This window comes from Anthonomus grandis, chromosome 11 (genome assembly GCF_022605725.1).
Source record: "Anthonomus grandis grandis chromosome 11, icAntGran1.3, whole genome shotgun sequence".
Lineage (NCBI taxonomy): Eukaryota > Metazoa > Arthropoda > Insecta > Coleoptera > Curculionidae > Anthonomus > Anthonomus grandis.
This window is the reverse complement of record NC_065556.1, coordinates 19714707-19736097: the sequence shown is the minus strand read 5'-3', so window position 1 is coordinate 19736097 and position 21391 is coordinate 19714707. Positions and strand designations below refer to the sequence as shown.

General features: G+C 31.2%; 1 long non-coding RNA gene across 1 annotated transcript; it reads right to left on the bottom strand.

The window, feature by feature from the left end:
- Positions 1-7485: 7485 nt before the first annotated feature.
- On the bottom strand, positions 7486-17042 carry LOC126742285 (uncharacterized). The gene is made up of 3 exons (XR_007662520.1): positions 16239-17042; positions 8049-8128; positions 7486-7994 (listed from the first exon to the last, which is right to left on the bottom strand). It is a non-coding gene; the product is annotated as an uncharacterized LOC126742285 (long non-coding RNA).
- Between the last annotated feature and the right edge of the window lie 4349 nt (positions 17043-21391).

Genomic DNA, 21391 nt, shown 5'->3' with positions numbered 1-21391 from the left:
AAGAGTATTTAAAGTATTATAAAACTAATTTTATTATAACTAAAACATATTCCTGGAGTAAGTGCGTTCCAAAAAGGAGTGTGTTCCTGAATTTCGCTACAATATACACAACAGAGCACATACCGGAAATTTAATAATTAAAAAAAACTGCTATAAAACTGAAGGTTTTTCCCGCTCCGTGCTACACATATACATATTATCTCCATTATATCTCTAGAGGGAGCGACAAAAACAAAAATTCCCGGTCCGCGATAATATTTTTCTGCATATGAGTTATCTCCCGTCCCACCGCAACCGCGTAGGGTAACAAAAAAATAAAAAAACTCCCTCTTTATCGTTACCCCCGATATTATTTTCGCCGCTGTTTAGATAACACGGTCGTTCCCGATGCTGGAAAAATAAATTACCCTCCGCGGAAAATAGCGAAACTTTTCCCAAGAACGAACGACGGCCGGATCCTATTGTGCCCGACCAAAAACACACTCCGAAACATAAATTCGTTTTTGTGATTTATTTCGATTGAGATTGTGAATGAATACGTAATTAGCGAATGGTATTTTTTTTCTGTCTCAGATCATTTTAGTCAATCACTATTTTTTTTACCCAATTTGAAACTTTTAATCCTTACCAGTGAGACCTTGTTTTTTTTTATCTGCTTTGATATTATCTTAGAACATTGAAAGGCTAGAATTAGCATTGTCGTGGAACTATGGGCAGTTTGTTTGCTTGCAATGATGCCAAATGCTTATGTAGAAATGGCTAGAAATGCAAAAAAAAAACACACTTTATAATATCATAAAATTTTGTCACTTATTTTGACAGGCGCAAAATGATACTATTCCTCTTTAATAAAATATGAAGCATTTTTTTTCTTAAAATAAGATAAGATACTATATGAAGAAGTCACCATTCAAAGTTAAATGATGACAACGCCGCTCCATTGCATTGTTGATTTAACCCACACAAGTAATCTTTACCAGTGACGTTGTCAAAAAATATTTACACGATAATATTTACTATTAATAGATGATGCTTTAAATTATAAACAATTTTCGTTGACGAACTCTATTTACGTTTTTTTAACGTACTTCATTAGAGTAACGGTACTTATCTAATAAAAAGCATTTTTATGGAAATTAAATATTTTATAATTATTATAGATTTCTTAATAAGTTTTTATTATTCTAGGTTTATGACGACAATTGTCCCTTGATATTTGTTGATGTGTCTACTTGTGAAAAGATCGGCTTAAATCGCCTTTTTTTCCACGGTGCGGCACAAATGGCACAAGTTTTTACTATCGTAACAGTTCACAAAAACGCACTAAAATGACTCAACCTATTTTCATTTTTAACTAAAAACTAAAGAAAAAACACTGAATCTGACAAATGCCAAATGTAAACACAAAGCCGTTTGTTAAGATGACATTTCACAAGTTAACATAAACGTTTGCCTGCGGTGTTGCAATTTTTAATTTTTTAGAAGCGGTTTTAGGAATAGGAATGTTAATAATCTTTGAAGATGTTATTTTTGCACTTAGAATAACATAGATCTATTTCTACTTTTTATTTTTAATCCAAAATCTAACATCAATAAGTTAAATTAAAATTATTATATGTGTTAATACATAACCGAAAATTTCTCAATTTGAAAATGCGTGTAAACTTGACAACAGAGAATCAATGAATATGTTTGTTTACAAAATACCCCCCTTGTCCTTGTACATATGTTGAACTCAAACAAAATCGTTGTTTATCAATTCTAGCCCTTCAATATTCGAAGGATATTATAATATATTTATCTCGTCAGCGGCTTAAATATTTTGACCCACTGTAACCATTGGCCTTTTTTTACATTTTCATTAATATGTCTTTATTTTTATCTACATAAAAACAATATATTAAATAAATAGGAAATGGGGGGCGCCGTTCGACTTTATCGTTCTTCCACGTAACCACTCCGTCTATACCAGAAAAACATACTTTTTGTCCGATTTTAAAACATTGAGCACCCAGCATTTGATCTCTTCCCTGAATGATGCAGCATTAGATGAAGGACGAATCGACAAAGAAATTTTATTAAAAGTTTTATCGAATTAAAGGAAAGCGATCTTTGGTTCTGTGTTTAATTATTCGATAGATAAATCTAGAGCGAGTTTGGCCGATATAAGCATCTGATCCATTAATTATCTCAGAATATAAATATAGTGACTCCTGTTTAGTGACAAAAGTTTCACAACAACAACGTAATTTTTCACAAGTTTACTTGTATTTATTATGCTCACTTCAAATCTTTCTCAAATATAATCCTAATTTTATTCAGTACTAGGAACGTCTCTGTCTAAATATAGATTTCTCAGTCTGCAGTATAAAGTTTGTTACATGGGAAGCAAATCTTAGGTCGGAGCCAATTATGAGACCCAGGCTTTTAGCAAATTCACTTAATGCGAGTTTTACATTACTTAAGCACAATTTGGAAATTGGCTCTTTGCAAGATATAATTTCTTGCTGTGCCAAATATAATCAATTCAGTTGTTCTACATTTAAAACTAAGTTGTGTGCAGCAGACAAAAGAACATTTTCATTAAGGTTTCGATTCATTTTAAGACCAGCATTTATGTAATGATCTTTAGAAAAAGAATAGTAAAATCGAATATCATCAGCAAATTGATGTTTTATCATGACAAAACTGGTTTCTGTGATCTGCATCATCGTCTTTACTTTACTTTACTTTTTTAATAGTTTATTTACAGAACTTGATAGATTTGGATTATCTAATGACATCAGTCTTTTATCATTAGAAACGATAGTCCTTAGTCTGCCAAGATTCTTAACAGTTTTAGTCTCTGTACTCTTAGCCGCAATTCTACTGATGGTAGAAGATTTAAGGATCTTTTTAGCCAGCTAAAAGAGACGAACGTATGGCCGGCTGTTGCTGTAGTGGATGGACGGAGGATGGGTCTATTACCACCGTTAAATTCTCTACCGGCAGCTTATAAAACCTTAACTCCCAAACTTGTCTCAAATCAGCTCAATATGCTTCAAATTGGTTCAGATAAAGATGCGATAGCTGCATCTAAGTCATTTGGGCAAGAAAATGTCAGCTTTAAACTTGTGGAGAATATATATATGGACCCGATGACTCCTCCAGTAGTGCGACTATCCCAAAAATCTGATGCGGAAAATGCACGGTACCTGTTGGCTAGACTAAGAGACCCCCACCATCTTAAAAACTCTTAGGCTCTACTTGTCATACCTCTATGACCAGCCTTCCAACGTCTGTCTCGAAGGCTACACCAAGACCAGTGTCAAGCTAATGCTAGCTTCGGAGGGCCTACCTACTAACATAGACTCCCTCCGATGCTTGTATATCCGTTTCCACGTCATCTATGGAATTGGTGCAGCCGAAGTGGAAGAAGACCTCTCCGCTTTTGGATCCATCTTTTCTTCAGAAAAAATTTTAAGGCTTCAAAAAATACGAGAAAGTCAATCTAATTATTTTTCCAGTGGTTCCTCATCTAGGAACAAAAATTTTTAAATAACGTGACGCGACCAGAGGATCAAGCACCCTCTGATAAATCGAATGATAGCAAGCTTAGCGTATTTCTTCTTAACATTCAGTCCTTAAGACACAAAACTAATGAATTATTTATTTTATTAGAAGAGCTAAATTTTCCAGAAATAGTTGCTATAACCGAACACTGGCTAAACATTGATGAAACTGTTTTTGTTCAAAATTACACTACAATAGCAAGATTTAATAAAACTAATTTATCTAATGGGGGCACTATGATTATGTCTATAAACAACGATTTTTCACCGGTAACTAAGTTTGATAACTTTTTATCAGAAAAAGTATTTGAATTTTCCATAGTTTACCATAATACATACGACCTCTATATTATTTGTGTATATAGAAAACCTGACGCTGACTTATTGACTATTGTGTTTATTTTTATTCACATTTTACACATTATGATGTATATTGACCAGGTACATTGCTTTTCTATAGTTTTGCATGTATTTATTTTGTTTGTATATTTATTTTTATTTTTTTATTTTGTGTGTTTTGTTTTGTTTTTATATGTTTTTTTATCAGCTTTGTCTACAAAATTTTGTAATTTTTTGACAATAAAGCATATGATAAAATAAGAACCTTTTTACAGAATGATAAAGCTTCAGATCTGAATAGACCGAAGACTGATACTTTTAAGCAATTTGCTGAGTATCTTGCCAAGCCCCTTGCATTTTTAATTAATAAGTCGTTTTCTTAAAGTAATCTTTAAAAATTTTTAATAACACCTGTAATAAAAAAAATAATTTTCTTTCATGATTTTCTTGGAAATAAAAAAGAAAACTATATATAATTGACAAAAAATACGAATATCTTGCCAGTGATTTATTTATAGTGTTTGAAACTCATAAAAATATTCAATTATAAAAAAAATTATATATGCCCATAGAAATGATAAAATATTTATCTCAGCAATAATTTACAAGGTCGACAGTCCATTAACATTAAATAAATTCATCGTTTGACGTATCTGCCTCGAAATAATGAAGTCTTTATCATTCCAGTGATTTTTCTCTTGTATGCTTAGAAATTATAAGATAGTTATCGTGACAGTGATTTTACTGTATTAATGATGCGTGCAACCAATGGAAAATATTTTTTAACAAATTTTCTTAAAATCTTCCTAAATGTAGAAGTTTATTTTTTTTGACTTTAAAACTATCTCATTATTTAATAAACTCGTAATAGTTAAGGGTCTTATAAACCTATACTACTATAATAGTTAAAGGAAACCAATTTTCTCATGTAATGTGATGGTTAAGTAGAATAGCAAAATTTGCTAGTTTTCGCGATATTGATATTTTTTGTGTGTTACTTGAGGCCATGTGTTGATAAAGGCCAGATTTACTTGTTTATTTAAGTTGACCCCTCCCTCTTTTGAGTCTAATATCTCAAAAGCTAGTAAGAATATTCTTATGAAGCAATGATAAAATATTTTTCCGAGCGATATATAATGGTTAAATTACCAGAACTTTTTAGGGTATACAACGTTATTATAACGTAACTAGAAAATAATCATTTGAGTTTTAAATACAGGTAGAACTCAAACATAGGGTTAAAAGCCCTTAGGCAAAAAATACCACAATTCCATATCTTTACCCCAATATCTATAAGCAGAAGCAAGAGAAGAGAGTTTTGACAGCCAATTAAGTTGAGGTAAAAGAATAAGCAATTTGGGTCTGCGCTCCTATAAGCCGGGTGACGATCATCCTTATTGACATTTAAAAAACTCGTTATTGAAACGTCAATTAATCTAAGATGCGATGTGACAACGGCGCAGGAGATGATGGATTTTCAGAAAGAGTGAACCAATTATTTTTTGAGAGCCATCCACCTCTTCTCCTTATCTGATTGTCGTACGTAATCCTTAAACTTAACTACCGAACGCGCTCGTATAATGATTAAGTAGCGGCCCCCCCTTGATAATATTTTCTTGTCAGGCGCTGGTTTTGTTTCATGTTTTTTGATGAATGTTATTAATTTTTTATCTAACAAACCGACGGATACTTAAAAATCTAACTTGTCTTAAGTCTCTAGAGGCATACAAATAATTGCACACCCTGTATATTAAAAAAAATCATACTAACGATCGCACCTTGCGGTAAAAGATAAATCGGCAGTTAACGGGGAAGCATTTGGGAGGATGAGCGGGGGAGGAGTAGAGGTAGAAGTACAGGGTGGAATCTGTAGAGGGGGGCATCTACATTTCACGGCCCAGCCAAACTATAAAAAGCTCCCGATTCGGGCTGACTTTATCTCGGCTATAAATTCAGCAGAAGCACCCCTGATTTATTCGTCCACATAAATGCCGTCCTGGAAAACAGCGGGGGTGCGGAAAAATGGGAAGGGGGGCGGGGGGGTGTTGTTGGGGCACAAGAACCAACCCTGTTTGTTTCCTTTTTGTGTACGCTTACCGCAGTTTTGCATTGAATGAATACACAATAGGCAGGAGATGGAAGAGGGCGGAGGAAGCGAGCAGGGGGAGACGAAAATGATTTTATGTTTGTACATCACCACAAAGCAACCGCGAATAGAACTTTTATGCTTGGAAAAATGTTTAGCGCCAGCAGTGGTTGGGCCGGTAACTACCACATTCGGAGGTAAATTTAAATGGCTTATTGCTTTCTATTTAGCATCAATATTTAAACTCACCTATTTATTTCAAAAATAAAGAAATTAAAAAAAAAGTTATTACAAGTAACAAATAAACTGATGTCTGTGCTGGGTGATATAAGGAGTGCAAATAAGGACCTTCTAAATTTCTCACAACCTGGATGAAATATACCATCTTAAGTTTTTTTGTGGAAATATAAAATTGCAATCTGTAGGGGACCGGAATTCAAAGGGCCGCCACTGTCACTGGATACGATGCGCGATGTTAGAGTATGTTCTGATTCTGAGTATCCTGGGCTCAAGGTTGCTAATAAAAACATAGGTAAGGGACTGGTCTTCTTTTTCTAATGTGGATGTTATCCAATCTGGAAAAAAATCTAGGTTTTTGATTTCCCTTAAGGTTTCAGAATTCAAATAGCGCAGCCTTCAAATTGGGAATACCTGTCGAACTAGAGGAGAGGTATCTATCAATTTAATTTTGGTCGGATAGTGGTATTGTTGATAGATATCGAGGTGAAGGCCAAGTAAAGGATGGGAGGTCAAAAATGTTTAAGGCTGTTACACAGCGTCGGCACTGGAAGTAGGTCAGTCAGCGTGTGGTATTGACAACATCGGCATCAACGTGGGTACTCTAAGAATTGTACATCGACAGCCTTGGTCAGTTTGTAATAAGCTTTCTGACATTAAAGACTATATTTCTGCTATCTCCGAAACCTAGATGAATGCTGACATACCCTCTGATTTGTATACTGTAGAAAACTACAGTTTGTACAGGAAAGACCGAGCTGGAAGAGGTGGAAGTTGGCAATGTATGTCTCTATGAAGCTCCATATTGTATCATTGGATAATTCGGGTAATGGTATAGACCTTTTGTGGGTAACCTTTAAGCGTAATGGAGTGCGTGCTTGTGTCGGTGTCGTTTATCGTTCCATATGTAGAGTTGCAGTTCCTTTTTGACCTCGTCTTTCTGACACTGTTAATATGATTGGTCAGGAATTGCAAAATATATCCGACTAGGCAGTTAAGAATTCCCTTCTTATAAATCCTAACTAAACACAAGTTATTTTTTACTCAAGACGTGATATTGATGTTTCTTTTTGCTAGGTAATACTTAACAATACAACCCTTCAATGGACCGATGAGGTCAGGAGTCTTGGACTAAATAGGGAAAAGAGACTTTCATTTAACTTACATTACCAACATGTATTTATATTTGCCAAAAATACCATATTATAAATACAAATTCAGGAATACTCCTTCACCAAAAATCGAAAGTTTGGTCTTGTCTATCCCTGGGTATCTTGATATGGTATATGTTCTTCAAGAAGCTCCAAATTGCTCTTCAAGTTCTTTATAATTTTTGAGTTTCATATTTATCCTACTTTGAAGGAACAACAAAAATCTCTGCTCTTTTTTTGGTTGGTGAATAGAGACATTAATTTCAGCTATCATCATCCTTTTTCTGCATTCTTGTTTTTCTTTTAGTTTCTTTTTTGCATTCCATGAATAGTTGTATTGGTTACCCAATATCTGACTGATCTCTCATTTATACATTAGGGACTAAGAAAATTTTTTTGCTTTAATTTTTTACTTTCTTCTTAAAGGCAATAATAAAATGTACATGTTGATGTGTCTCTTTTTCTCTTTCTTTTGATAGATGTCTTCACTATAACAGTTACATCCTACTTGCCTGATGGTAAGCTACTACTTACTTCTTTCATCATCTGGTAAATAATCAGTTTCAAAATTTTCATCATCTTTGTAACATTTAGATATTCTTGACGCATTGGACCTTTGAAGTCTTTTATCTAAAAATAAAAGGATACTATTTTGTTCAGCACTTTAAAATTATCTCTACTTACCTCTATTATCAAATATTTGTCGAACCAGTCTCATAATTAACCTCATTAAGATTTTCTTTGGTACTTTGTTATTCTTCTAACTAAAAATTTAAACGCACTATTTATTTGTGATAACTAGATTATTACATTCAATAAGTATAATTCACACTATTTAAAGAGAGGCATGGCCAATTCATCAAGTGAGTGCCAATTCGTTAAAGCTCAGTGATCTTTCCAACTTCCTACTACTAACGAGGAATCTAGCAATATCGCCTTTTTTTAGAAATTTGGAGAATTTTTCAGATCTTTGAGTGCGTAAGATCGTTTTTAAATATTGTGAGCTTCAGTACTTCTAGAATAATCGTTAGCATCTATGTACTCTGGGATATATTTTCAGATACTCTTTTGCAATTTTTCTCTCATTTAATATGGCATCATGTAATACAGTGTATTCCGCTAATATATTTTCTATAATTGGATAAAAGGACTGTAAAGACAACAAAGTATGTGCAAAGTGTTGTGGAAACCACGATGTTAAAGAATGTAATGTGAATTTTGTTAAATATATAAATTGTGTGTTGTCTAACGAAAAATATGGTCTTAACTTAAATGTAAATCATGTTTCATGGGATGTGAATAAATGTGAATCCTACAAGAGAATAGAAGAAATTCAACGTAGTAAGTACATAAAATAGCAACTAGACTCTAATATTGTACTAAACTCCAACATTATTTATTTTAATTGTCAAGATTATTTGAATAATAAGAATGATATTATTTTGCTGGTTAAAGTTGTTCTTTTAGGTGAGACTCACATAACACCTGATGTCGAACCATGCGAGCTGGAAATAGATGGTACAAGTTGGAACAGTGTAACAGTAGTAACAATAGAACAGGAGGAGTTATGGCTTTGATAAGATCTAATATTAGATATAAAAGGAAAAGTGTCCTTTTTGTTAATTCTTGTGTCTGGTTATTGCCCTTGGAATTGTCTGTGTGTAATATTAAGTATTTGTGTTCAGTGTTGTATCATCCACCAAATAAATATGACGCCAATTTTTTTCTTCCTTCACTTCCTTCTTACTTCCTTCCTTGACTTTCTCGAAGAATATTTAGATGAAGTAAGCAGTTTTAATGGTACTAACATTATTGTTGTTGATTTTAATTTTGATCTACTTAAACACACCTTTTATGGCAATAAAATAAAAAAATCTTATATATTCAAAAGGATCTACACAAATAGTGAAAGAGCCTACCAGAATAGTTCATACAAGCCAAACTCTAATAGATTTTATTATTACAAATGATAAGCAATTGGCACATAAGATAAATCTGACCCCTAAAATAAGTGACCACTCAATTATATCTATTTTATTTAACCAACAAGAAAAACCACCTGTTGATACCGTGATTTATCAAAGATCTTTTAAAAATTATAATTCTAATTATCTACAGGAAAAGCTGCTTGCTATTGACTGGAACAAGGATAGCTCTGATGTAAATTTACTGGCAGACTCTATGATCGGGGATATTGAGACGCTCTTAGACCAAATGTGCCCTAAAGTCAAGATAATCCAAAAGCAAAAATATGTGGATAAAGAATGGATAACGTCTGACATTAAAAACCTTACGCATGAAAGGGATATTTTATACAAAAGGGCTGTTCTTTATAGGAGTGAGGGTGCCTGGGATGAGTATAAGGCAAAAAGAAATATTATTGTTAATAAAATTAGAGTAGAAATGGAAAAATTTTATGCAGAATGCATAGATGAAAACAAAAACAACCCCGAAGGAATTATGGAAAAATCTTAAGACTCTACTACTTGGCAAAAGTCAAACAGTGCCCAATCAAATAAACTTTGAAGGAGAACTGGTAAATCAAGAAATGGTGATTGTACAAACATTTAATAAATATTTTGTAGATAGTATCGACAGTATCATTCAAAATATTCCACAATCTCCAAATATGATAGGGCCCTTGAACCTAATAAGATCTTTTTCGAGTTAAAAAAATTTCAATGAAAAGAATGAATGAAATTCTAAAAAATCTGAAAAACGTAGGAGGAGGTGAGGAGAGTGGTATATCCAAGGCTGAGCTGCCTGATGTATCTTATGCTGTAGGTGACCGCCTGTTAAATATTATAAACAGGTCTTTAAGCAACGGTATGTTTCCAGAATCCTGGAAACTGTCTACTGTTATTCCTGTTTCAAAAGTACAAAATACCATTAATCACAATGAATTCAGACCCATTAACACCGTACCTGTCTATAAAAAGCTCCTTGAGGTTTGTGTAAAAGAGCAACTTCTTGATTTTTGCAACCAAAATTCAATAATCGTTTTCAATCAATCAGGTTTCCGTCAAAATCACTCTTGTGAATCAGTGATTGTCGATATTTGTCATAATTTTTCATTGTGATGATTTTCTCAGAGCCATTGACAGTAATAACTATGTTTTAGCCGTATTTTTAGACTTTAAAAGAGCTTTTGAAACCATTGATAGGAATATTTTAATTCAAAAATTAGAAATATTAGGAATTAAGGGTACAGTCTTAAACTGGTTTAAATCTTATCTATGTAACAGAGTCCAACGTGTTAAGTATGTTAGTTGTTTGTCTGGTATTCTTGATGTTATGTTTGGTGTACTGCAAGGCACAGTGATAGGTCCATTATTGTTTTCACTATATATTAATGATATGATAAAAGTAGTCAAAAAATGTAAAATTGTTTTGTTTGCAGATGATACCATGATTTACACAGTTGGTAAAAATCTTAATGAACTGGTATCTAATATAAACACTGATCTTGCTAACTTATTTAGTTGGCTCTGCCACAATAAACTGTGTTTAAATACCAATAAATCAAAATTCTGTGTGTTTAACAGAAAATTAAGATTGAGTTGGGTAGACATTGACGCTATGGAGATTATTGTAGATGGAGAAAAAAGTCTTTTTGAAAAGGATATAAAATACTTGGGACTATATTGGACGCAAGCCTAAACTTCCATGCGCATGCTTATTACATAATGAGAAAGTTTTCAAAGAAAGTTGAATTTATAACACGCATAGGAAAAAATCTATCAATGCATACAAAACTTATGCTTTATAATGCTATTGCCCTTTCCCATCTGCAATTCTGTTCGACATTATTATTTAATTTACTCCAATATATAATAAACCAGTTTGAAATAATACAAAATAGAGCTATGAGACTGATCCTTAAATGTAATCGTTATACCCCAGTGTTGTGTCTATGTTAAACGTCCTAGGTATGTTGTCTGTGAACCAAAGAATAATGTTTAATGTTTATCTGTTTATTTTTAAATTAAAACATCGTCTGCTACCAGACTATATCTGTGATAAATTGACAACTTTTAGTGATGTTCACAATTATCTTACTCGCAACTGAACAGATTTTCTAGTTGACAGATGTAATATAACTCAGTTGCTTAAGTCAATATTGTATAGGGGCTTAATAGAATTCAATAGGTTACCGGCTACTCTTAAATCCTGTGAAAGTTTTAACGCGTTTAAAAGGCTCTTGAGAATTTGATTCTCGGTTGAGAACATTAAAGGCTCTTGATTTGTTTTAGATATTTAGTATTTGTCTTTTTTATCTTTATTCTGTGTTATGATGAATTTTATATTTTGTGTTATATCATTATACGTTTTATTTTATAGGTTTAAATTATTTAATGTCATTTTAATGTTTTATTTATTATTTATTTTTAATAATATTATTAGAAATATTTATCTTAATTTTATTGTATGTTTGTGTTCTGATTTTTTTGATTTTAACTCATTTTATATTTTAAAATTTTATTTTCATAGCTCATGTTTTATCATTTATTCTTTTACTTTTAGCTTAGACTTTTATTTATATGATTTTATTTTTATATTTTATATGTTTGTTTTTCTTACCTTTTTTTATATTCCCACTCATATGTGAATGCATTATCTTAAACATGTTTATTTATCAACAATACTCGTACCTCATACCAGCACTATTATTGTAATATTATCCTTATTTCTTGGTGTGTTTTGGTTTTTAATTTTAGTTTATTGCTTTTTAATATTATATTAAACGCATTACTATGTATTTTATTTTTATGTAGCAGATTTTGCTAAATAAAGATTATTATTATTATTATTATTATTATTATGATTATTATTAATATTGATATCTTCAAATAGAACAGGAATATTATCATTGATCATTGAGGTTATTTGAACATTAGGGCCAAAATAATTTTTTTTTGTCGGTTACGACGTATTCCGCTTAAGCCTTATTAAGCCTTATTTTTCAAATTAGCCCACATGTTTTGAGGATTATTCTGTCTACAAATACAATGTAAATAAACCTTATCTTCCTTTTTTATCGCTGACATCGTGTGGTTACGCAGTCTGTTATAATTGAGCCAGTCCACATTGACTTAAAAATGCCTAAAATCAATTCTTTAAGTCGCTTAATTTTATCATCAACTAGACAAGTCCCGTTTCGCTCGTATCGGAGCATCATCAGGCCTAAAAAAAACTTCAAAATTTTACAAAAAGAACTCTTATAAAATATGACATGAAACTTTTTACCTAGACCTACACTTACACAAATCATATTACAACTAGTGACTAAGGTGTCCTTTTTTTCTTTTTTTTTGTGTTGTTTATTTATATCTACGGTGGATATTGTGGCCTGAAGATGCTACGGTAGGAGTAAAACACGTATAGCGTCTTATATATTTATGTATATTTAATGATACCATGACTTAGAGCTTTTGCTTTTGTTTTTTGTTTGGTCTTTTAGAGAGAAAAAATGGATGATATGTTTCTGCATCAATGCAGATTTAAATATAAAATATGAGTCCATGGAATTAAATCTATATTATAAAAAATAATTTTAACTATAATTTAATTGGAGACAAAAATAGCGTCAATCAACGTTTCTATTTAATATAACGTCATGCTTTTTTGCTTGTTTACTTCTGAAAAGTGTCCTATAAAACTGGCTCGGTCTGAACATTTTCCAAAGAAATCCAGCAAAAGCCTCCTGGGACAGGAAGTAAAGTTTCGTTCCTTACTGAAAGTTTACGGAGCAAAGGAGCCAAAGGGGTGGTAGAGGGAGGCAAGGGGGGTAAGTCACTGGTCTAAAGAAGAGAGCCGGACTGATAAGAAAGATCCTCGGATCGCTCCGGGACAATTTATGGCGGTAACTTTTAAAACATACTCCGGGGGCGATGCGATGTATATAACGTTCGGTACACCGGGGACTTAAATGTTTTTAACTACTTCTTAAATTCCGCGACGATAAGGCGCTTTAAAGTTTTTCTCTTGAAATATGGCTTTGGCGAAAAATTTTATTTTATCAAAAGAAATATGGCACTTGTACCAATTGGGTGTTGTTATCTTGAATTCTTCTACAGGGTGTGTGTTTTACCTGCTATTTCTGTCTAAATATCTATCTCATATTCAGGACAGTTTTCAAAATCACAACTAAAATAATTGTTATAAAATAATTATCTCATTTAAATCAGTGACACGATATTTATTAAAAAAATAAGATTCTTATGTCAATTTAATAACGACATACCTTCACCGCTGACATAATTAGTTTATCACGTACATACAAGAACATGGAGAAAAACACTTTTTTTTATAAATTCATTAAGAAAAACTGAAATTTGGTCAATTTAAAGTCAATACACGTTTAAAAATCACTACTGATATAATCCTTGGATTTATTAAAAAATCAGTGAATTTAATTTAAAAAAAATCAATATTCGTTGAAGAATCATTACTTGGTTAACAAATTGTTCATCGTCATTGCGAAACATTTTCCAAAAATGCTTAGAAGCATTATAGTAGAGCAGGCAGTGATTTAATATTTATGTCTCGACAGTTTTTTTATTTAGCTCATAGAACTCTAGATACTTAAAAAAAAGTCACGATTTCACTCCCAAATTGCCTCATTCTTAAAAAAATATTGAGTTTATAATAAGTGAAATTATGAAAAAATTAAATTTTTCGAGATTTCGAGATTATTCTTAAAATTTACCACCTTATAAAATAATAAAATGTCTACTAATTTAATGTCGATAGACGTGTAAAAATGAATGATGAGATTGTTTTTTAAAATCAGTAAATTTATGAAAAAAAACATTTTGTTGTCAATTTAAAGTCGATCAACGTTTAATAATTACTGTTGAAGTAATCGTTTAAAGTCAGTAAATTTATCAGAAAAATTAATTTTCGTCATGTATAGTTGTTTAGAGAGATAGAGAGTGAGATTTACCTTTAAAGTAAATAAATTTAAAAAGAAAAATTCAATTTAGCCAATATAGGTTCAAACATTACTATTGAGATCAGCGAATTAAAAAAAAAACAATTTTTTTTTTCAATTTAAAATTGATACACGTTTACAATTCACAGCTCAAATAATTTTTTAAAATCAGTGATTTTATTAAAAAAAGAACAAAAAAATTACAATTTACAGTCGACATACTTTTAAAAATCACTGCTCATATGATACTTTAAAATTAGTGAATATATGGAAACATTAAATTTTGGTTAATTTAAAGTCGATAAAGATTTGAAAATCTATATAAATCTAAAAATATATTCTAAGATAAATCTTTAAAATAGGCTATTTTTTAAACAAAAATTTGATAGATGTTTGACAAAATTTATGTTGAAAAATTTGATAGATAATCCTTTAAAATAAATGAATTTAAAAAAATATTTTTGTTAATTTACAATCAATACAATACTTAGCCTTTAAAATCGAATTTATAAACAAATTAAATTTTTGTCAATTTAAAGTCGATACAGGCTTAAAAATCACTGGTGATAATCCGTTAAAATCAGTGAACTAAAAAAATCAGTGATTTAAAAAAATACAAAAGTTTTTGTCAATTTAAAGTCGATACGAGTTTAAAAATCATTGCTAAGATAACAATCATTTGAAATCAGTGAATTTATGAAAAAAATTATTTTTTATCAATTTATAGTCGATATAGGGTTAAAACTGTCACTGAAAAAATCACTGCTGTGATAATTCTTTAAAATCAGAAAATTAAAAAAAAAACACGAAAAAAATGTCAATTTGAGAGTGATCCACTTTTAGAAATCACTGTTGAGATAACTCTTTGAAATCAGTGAATTTATGATAAAAAACACAAAAAAAATATCAATCTAGAGTCAATAGACGTTTACAAATCACTGTTAAAATTGTCTTTTAAATTTAGTGAATTTAAAAAAAATTAAGTTTTTGTCAATTTCATAAATTCACAAAAACAATTTGTCATTTTAAAGTCGATATAGGCTTAAAAATTACTGCTGATAATCCCTTAAAATCAGTGAATTTATTTAAGAAAATACAAAAGTTTTTGTCAATTTAAAGTCGATACGAGTTTAAAAATCATTGCTAAGATAACAATCATTTGAAATCAGTGAATTTATGAAAAAATTTAATTTTTATCAATTTAGGGTCGATAAAGGGTTAAAACCGTCACTGAAAAAATCACTGCTGTGATAATTCTTTAAAATCAGAGAATTTAAAAATAACCACAAAAAAATGTCAATTTGAGAGTGATCCACTCTTAGAAATCATTGTTGAGATAACCCTTTGAAATCAGTGAAGTTATGAAAAAAACACAAAAAAATATCAATCTAAAGTCAATAGAATTTTACAAATTTAAGGTCGATATACTCTTAAAAATTATTATTGAGATCAATGCTTTAATACAGTCGGTACAGGCTTAAAAATCACTGCTGAAATAATCATTTAAAATCAGTGAATTAAAAAAAACACAAGAAAAAAATACAATTTAAAGGAGATCCACCTAAGAAATCACTATTCAGATAATCCTGTGAAATCAGTGAATTCATTTCAAAAAAGTAAAAGTTTTCGTGAATTTCAAGTCGTTACACTCTTAGAAATCACTGTTGAGATAATCCTTTAGAATCAATGAATTTATAAAGGAAATAAATTTGTATCAATTTAAAGTCGACACAGGCTTTAAAATCAGTACTGATATATACAGGGTGTTTCAGAAATATGGGATCAAACTTCTAGGGGTTGTTCAGTGCAACAGTAGAATTCATTTGAGTATAGGAACCTATGTCCGGAAATGTGTCACTACGCCACTAGGGCCCTAACACGCGTTTAAATTTAGAAAAAATATTAGATACCTAAATAGGATCTGATGCATTTATTTTTACCTTTTGTATATGATACCATCACAACAATTGTTAAAAATGTCTTCCTCCAACCTCAATACACCAATTTAAACGCCGCACATGATTTCGGCGGATTACACTAAAAATTTGATCCTCGTTTTGAATGATTTCAAATGCTGCTGTTACTCGTCCAATCAAGTCTAGCTCTGATTCTACTGGAGTTTCGTAGACTAAAGACTTTTCTTAGAAAAATTGCATAAGGATTTTCTTCGTCCCAAACATGGCTATTTCTACTATTAAAAATACCGTCTCTTGTGAAAGAGGCTTCATCGGTCCACAAAACATATCGTAAAAAATTTGGTTGTGCAATGATGTGATCCAGAAGCCATCTACAAAATTGAACTCTAGGATGATAATTGGCTGCAGTCATACCTTGAAGTTTCTGAAAGTGGTAAGGATGGAATTGTTGCTCGTGTAGTACCCGCCAGACAGAAGCGTTACTCGTATTCATATTCTTAGCGACGCCACGTGTGCTATTTAATGGTTCATCGGCAACTCGCTGAAGCACCTCTTTTTCAAATTCGAGTTCTTATGGTTCGAGCAACACCAGTATCATGCATCTTGATCTTAAACATGCCTGTCTCAGCGGGCCGCCGATGAACCGCAATAAACTTTTTGTATCCAGGATGCTGTCGTTCGGGATAACGTTCATGATACAACCGCGATGCTGCTCGTGCATTGCAGTTTGTTGCTTCGTATGCCAAATGCATATCCGCCAGTTCTTGATTGGTAAAGTTTTCCATTAGCAATAAATATTTAAAAATTGTAAGCTATTAAATTTTTAAACATGACATTGAGAATTGACATTGATAAGCGTTGATTTTAAACAATTGTTGTTATGGTATCATGTACAAAAGTTAAAAATAAATGCAGTAGATCCTATTTAGGTAATTAATGTTTTTTATAAATTTTAACGCGTCTTAGGGCCCTAGTGGCGTACTGATACATTTCCGGACATGGGTTCCTATACTCAAATGGATTCTTCTGTTGCACTGAACAACCCCCTGAAGTTTGATCCCATAGTTCTGAAACACCCTGTATAGATACTAGATACTAGATATATATATATTTTTTTTTTATTTAAAAATTGACACACATTTATAAATTACTGCTTAGATATTGCTGAAAAATCAGTGAATAAAAAAAAAGGAATTGTTGATTTAAAATCGATCCATGTTTAAGTATTTTATTATTCTATTTTATCACTTAGAAGCCGATAAAAAGGAAAAAAAAAATTAACATCTTCTGGTCAATAATTCTATAAAATCAGTGAATTTATTTAAAGAACACAATTTTTTTCAATTAAGAATTGGTACATCTCTAAAAATCAGATTATTGTTTTATGACTTACAAGCTGATAAGTAAAAAAAAAACAATTTTTAACAGATTCTGGTATATAATCCTTAATTACAGTAAATTTAATTAAAAGAGCACACATTTTCACCTTTAAAAATCACTACTGAAATAATTCTAAAAAAACCGTGAACTAAAAAAAAAATATTGTCAATCTAAAATTGATCCATGTTTAAAAATCACTGCTGAAACTATTATTTAATCACTTGTAGATAAGCAAAATATTCTTTGAAATCAGTGAATTTATTTAAGAAAAACGATACACCTTTAAAGATCATTGCTGCGATAAAATACTTAATTTAACGGGATCTGCAACGTTCTGACTCGATAGTTTTTATTCTCTTATCGGCTTAAACATGACAAATCACAATAAAAATTTTAAGACTTTATTAATCCATGTTCTTTTCCTGAACTGATAAAGGAACTAAACTTATCTTAACTCGAGAACTATTAGAAGTTACGAGTTTGCCAATTTTATTGATTATTGATTGGTAAGAATGGTCCAAAATCATCGATTAAGTAAGGCACTAAAGGTGAAATTCCTGATGGTATAACTCGGGTTTCAGTGTCTACTGCACCCACATAAAAATTATTAAACATTTAAATCGCAAAAAATCACCACTCGTTCTTCCTTTCCGACTTCTAAAAAATTAATTTAAAGAACTCACTTACTACCCTTAAAAAAATTCCAGGCATTAGCACGAGCTTAATATCAACTTGGCAAGAAGTTTATGAAATTTAAATTAAACAGAATATCCTGTTCAGGGAAAAAATACTCCGAGGGTAAAACTTTTTTATTCAATTTAATTTTGTGCGGCATAAATTCCACTCGCTCTCGGTGGTGAAAAAAAAAGGGATTTTCTGGCTTGCCGAACAAGGCTACTTTTTTTTTGGACAAAAAGGTCTACGTACATATTTTGAAAGGCCGAATCCGTGTGTTTGACATCTCCATTTCTATGTTATCTATATGGGCAAACAGATGTATCTAGAAGATAACCGGAGATGATTGTAAGCGATAAATTCTCGAGTGGACTGCACCCGGCAGAAGGATCTTATGTACAAAGAGAGAGAGAGAGCTCACATTATGTCGAATGTATATAGTACTAGATAATAAAGTTTGGAAAGGGGTTTTTAAATTAGGTGTAACGTACATAGTTTGTTCTTTTAGAAAAAAAGAAATGAAATGGAATCTACAGATTTTTTGATTTGTTTAAATAAAATAAACTTATAGGACACATCAACCACTCATCCCAACCTTTCAATATTTATTTAGTAAATATTCTTTTATACTATAATAGCAAATTATTCCTGTATATAACGATAAAACCATTACCATTCATAGAACTGATAAAATCATATCGAAGTGATTTATAAGGAATTAGCATACGCCAGCAATACCATTGCTTTATCTAATCGCGAGGGCCACGTATCATTAATTAATTAATAATTAATTTGATAGTAACTCTGCTGCCTACTCCCATTGGTTATATGGTTGATTTATTGAAGCATCCTCTATGTTACAAGTTTCATAGGTTAGAATAACTTAAATTAATAATGAATCATTAGTTAAGTAAGTGATTACAAAAGTAAGAAAACACTTTTTTTTCTTATATGGCATAAGGAGGAACACGTACGCAGCAATATAACAATCACAGATGGTATCGTTTGATTTCTCTAATAATTACAGATAATAACAGCCATTTCGCGCTATAAATTTGTAAAATAAGCATCTTATTCGCGATAGAACACAAAGTTCTCTCGACCATAGATAATATAGTTTTCAATTTTAATGATATAATGCACGTCAGGGAATATAAGAAAACTATACGACGCCACGGTGTGTTCTTTTTTCTCTTGTTTGAATATCAACGGTTAGATAATTAATTTGAAACTTCCTTTCTATATCTAGCACGCATGTGATTTTATTAATAGATTTTCGCAACAATGCCACATTTATTACCTAATTTTTACTGTAGATTAGGTACCGGTTTATTTAAAATGGTAATATTTATTTTCGTTAGTATAAAACAGAAACATAACCCAATAAAATTTTAATTCGTGTTGATTCGGAGTTATTTTGTATTTAAGATACCCATAGATTATTTTATTACGATGATCTATGAAATTTGGAAGAGCTTGGTATAGCTAAAAATATGAATATTCTTTGAAAATCTTATTTTTCTGACGTAATTTGAGTCACTACAGACGATAATAATTAATTCATTACGATCATTCATAAAATTTCCATCTGAGATAGGTTTTCATGTCTAAAACAAAAAATAATGAATTTTTGACATATTTGGACATGTTCGTGTTCGTACTATATCAGCTGTTTTTGCTCCATATATGTCATTATCGAAACATCTATTTCCATTCGTTGAGGTACGTTGTCATTTAGAATTCTATATCTTCTTGATATATTCAGTATTCTCCTAAAAACTGTTGCTCCAAGTTTTCTGCAATTTTGTTCCGATATTCTCCATGTCTCTGCTCCAAAACTTAAACTGATTTTAACGAGTGTTTTATATAAGTTGTATATACGCTGTTTTTCAATTTCGTGACTCCTGGCTTCTGCTATCGTCTTTTCCAGACTAGGCAAACTCTACACAAGATATGTGTAAACATTGCAAGTAGTTACTTCATCTATACATAAAAATGTTAGATGGTTCTGCTCCTATGGGGCCATATTTCTTTTTCTGTGTATTGATTTCAAGTCTACTATCACATTTGTAGGTGTGTTCAACAAATATTCTTCTCTGTTTTCAGTCAAATATTCTTCTCTGTTTTCACATACTTCATGTAAGTATGTTATCTAGTCTTTGTTCACTTTATGTACTTTTGTCTACAATATATTGTTTGATTCTTTGTACACTTCTCTGTGTCTGGTTATTTGTGAATTTTTGAGATCTGAATGGTACTAGCAGTTTTGCTTTGACTATATAATAGTGGCTCTCTATATAATCGTATCATTCCATAGTCAATGACAGATTTAAGGATCCTTGTACGTTGTATCCATGTGTATGTTCAGTATGTTCTTATGTCTGAAATATCCAAGTTTTATTCTTAATAGAAGTTGTTGAGATATTTCGATCAGTCTCTGACCGTTGTCGTTTGTATTAATTTCTTCGAATGGGCCTACTACGAAGTCAACTTCTATTGATTTGCCTATTTTTATAAGAATCACTGACCTGTTTAAGAAATTCAACTTTCTTTACTTGTGCAGTAGTAGTAGTAATATTAACCCGAGCATACTTTCGTTGATAGATTAGATATTGATAAATATTTCGTTGATTTTTGTGTATCAGGATCGAAACACCCCTTTTCGCCTTTTTATCTTTTATATTAAAAAAAAGCGATAACCAAGAGAACAAATTGCTTGGCATAATCGGTGCGAAAGAAGACAAATTTAAATCAAGTTCTTCAATTAGCTCTAGAATTCTATTTATTCTATTAGTATTTCTATTGTTTTGAGAGTGTTGATTATGACAAAAGTTTTTCATTTCTAAGGGTATTTGTATTTCCATACTTTAGGAGACAGAATTAGGAGACAGTCTTCTGTTTGCTAATGATTTAGTAGAAATTATTAATTGCAAACTTTGAATCGGAGATGTTTTAAAGGCCCCAGTTGATAGTCTTTGAAGTACTTGATTACTAAGATTTTCTTGTAAGACGGTCTTGCAGAGTCATTAATAAAACATCCATAGTCCATCGGATATTGTTTAGTTTTGGGAAATTTCTTTTTTTGCATAAATATGTTATAGAGATGAAATGTATTATGTATT